Source organism: Camelus dromedarius, chromosome 1 (assembly GCF_036321535.1).
Source record: "Camelus dromedarius isolate mCamDro1 chromosome 1, mCamDro1.pat, whole genome shotgun sequence".
NCBI classification, from domain to species: Eukaryota; Metazoa; Chordata; class Mammalia; order Artiodactyla; family Camelidae; genus Camelus; species Camelus dromedarius.
In genome coordinates, this window is record NC_087436.1 from 66628746 (window position 1) to 66631392 (window position 2647).

General features: G+C 42.5%; 1 pseudogene; it reads right to left on the bottom strand.

The window, feature by feature from the left end:
* Positions 1-268: 268 nt before the first annotated feature.
* On the bottom strand, positions 269-1589 carry LOC116156335 (elongation factor-like GTPase 1; annotated as a pseudogene).
* Positions 1590-2647: the final 1058 nt, after the last annotated feature.

The following is a 2647-nucleotide window of genomic DNA, read 5'->3' on the forward strand; positions in this document are numbered from 1 at the left end:
CCATGTACTTCCAAGTCTGGTTCTCTGAATCAGCCTTTTCCCCAAAGGGCAAGTACTTCTCTCCAGTGGTCGGTACCCAGAACAGGTTGCTGGAAATGATCTCCCAATGGCTAAATACCAGTTGTGAGCTGGCCTCTTCCTGATGCCATCAGTGAAGAAAGCCTTTAGCAATAGGCAGCAGAGCCTTGATGATAAACATGTCTGCCTAATTTTCTCTTCTTCTTGAAGCACTCAAACTTTTCTTTTTGGCAAGGCAGTATAGACTTACTTAACCAAGAACATCACCTCTGGGCATGATGCCACATGTGTACATAACTGCAACTGGCACTGAGGTTTCACTTATAGCACATCACAACACACTTCTCTCATGGTGGCAATTGAGTGTCCTGAAGAGAGTCCACAACAGTCAGGCCATGATACTTCTCCTTTCTGAGCAGTCCTCTTCTCAAAGGGCTCAGAGCAGCTGGCCTTGGTTTTCATCTTGACCAGATTAGAGTTCATCTTCCCCTGTTCTTCTTTTAATAAATCATCAACTCTTGATTGTACTTATCACTTGCTCCTTGTTGCTTGAAGTTATTTAAGCCCCATATTCTAAGACAAGACAGACGCCCACGAGAGGCTCCTCACACATGGGCCCAGAGGGGGCTGCTAGTTGGAAGATACTCACAGTGCTAGCACCCAAATCTCAGTATTAACTGGCTGTTTCATAAATTTGATCATATCATATGGCCTGGCCATACTGAGTTTTACAAAGCTTCACTATTATGGGCTAATAGGTTGGGCCCAAATTTTCTTGAGCCAAATAACCAAATTTGGCCAACAGTGTTTCTCCATTTTTTCCTGGTTAGATGTTGCTGTAGTTTTCCTTTGAACTCTCAGTTCTCTCATAGATCTTCTGGTGCATCACGAATATTGCCGTCTTGATTCAGAGAGGATGTCAGTTGATCCACAGAACTAACCATACTCACTGTTTTCTTCCAGAATCTGACCAACTTCTTCACACTGAGCACAACAAATTTATTGGGACTTGTTTTGGTGATGAGCACGTAAGAGTCAACTTGTATTCCTTCATGGACTTTGCTTTCCTTTGTTTGGTGTATGACTGTGATTTTTTGTTGATTTACTATTTATTCATTTACCATATCAACTTTGGAGGGCTTTCTGATTGTTTCTCTGGCTAGAATAAGAGGTTCAGACACACGGATTTGAACCTTTACAAATTTTTATGTTAATTCATCAGGCAGGCATTGTTGAAGATGGATTTCTCTGGCTGTAACTAAAATGTGGCCTTGTCTCAGTTTCCTTTGTTGCTTGGTGAGATGAGGAGCAGGTGCAGATTGCCAGTATTCCTGTTCTCAAGCTGGTCAGAGATCTCCACCCACGTCTAAGTCTGGACAGCCTGACTCTTTTGCATAGTGCAGTGAGGGGGAAATGAATTTCATAGTGATCCCTCACATGTGCTCATTTTCTCTGTAGTCCATGTACCTTTACCTCTCCTCAGACATGTCTTGACTATTACTGGCCCTTTGTTCTTATGTACGAATTTTAGGATCTGTATATCAAGTCCCTGCTTTCTGGTCAACCGCCATTACTAGATAATCAGTCAGGACAATAGGAGCCAAAACACAGATATGCCTGATGCCAGCAGTGTTTCTCAGTGAATCATCTTATCCAAACTGTTGAATCCTGTGGGCCCTTGATTTCTTGTGATCACTGCAGCCCCCAACTCAGCTCCAGCTCTTGGCACCCAGCACACCATATTTGAATGAGGCACAAAGGTCTCCAGGGTTTTTGTTTGTTTGTTTTTGTTGTCAGAGGAATTTGTGGTTCACAGACCTCTCTGCTGCCAACCTGCTTTTTTTTTAAGGCTTCAAGAAATTAATCAAACGCCTGGATGTTAGGAGGTTGCTGGGTATTGGCTAACAGACTAGGTGGCTACTTGTTACTTTCCTTGACAAAATGACTCCTTTGGGGCTTGGAAGAGACATCTCAGCAGTCTCTTTAGAGGAGAGAGTGCTAAGTTGACCTAACGGCCAGCCTACTCATTCAAAGCTAGCAGAGGGTGACCTGTTATCAAAATTAGGAAGAAATAGTACTCATCCATGTAAGCCAGTTAAACTTTTCCAAAAATTCATAGGCAGAGTGGAGTATGTCCCTTGATGGCCAACAACTGCCTTTAAAAAAAAAAAAGAGTATAAATATAAAACCACAGTTCCATAAAGGTACAGATATGAGGTGGGGTTTATTGGGAAAATCTTAGAAGCAGAGAAGGAATAAAGTGTCCAAAATCTCTTGTTATCCTATCTTATAGCCTCCACTGGGCAAAAATAGACTGCGTGCACACTGAGGAGAGAAGAAGACTGCCTCAGTAATGCTCTACTTAGTTACAGGGACAGGGGAGCAGGGAAAATGTATGGGGCTATGTAAAAGTAGAAGTTTCTTGGTTTGGGAAGTGACTTTGTTAGAAGGGGTGGTAATCTGAAACCCACTGACTAATATCAAACTCTTCTGCCATTGATTCTACTAGGATCTGCTGAGCCAGAAATCTGTCAGCCAACCAAAGGGGGAGGGAAATGAGCTATCAGCGCCTTCCAAATATGTCCTTCTTCAGTGATGTTTAAAAATCTGCTCATGAAAGTTTTCTTCT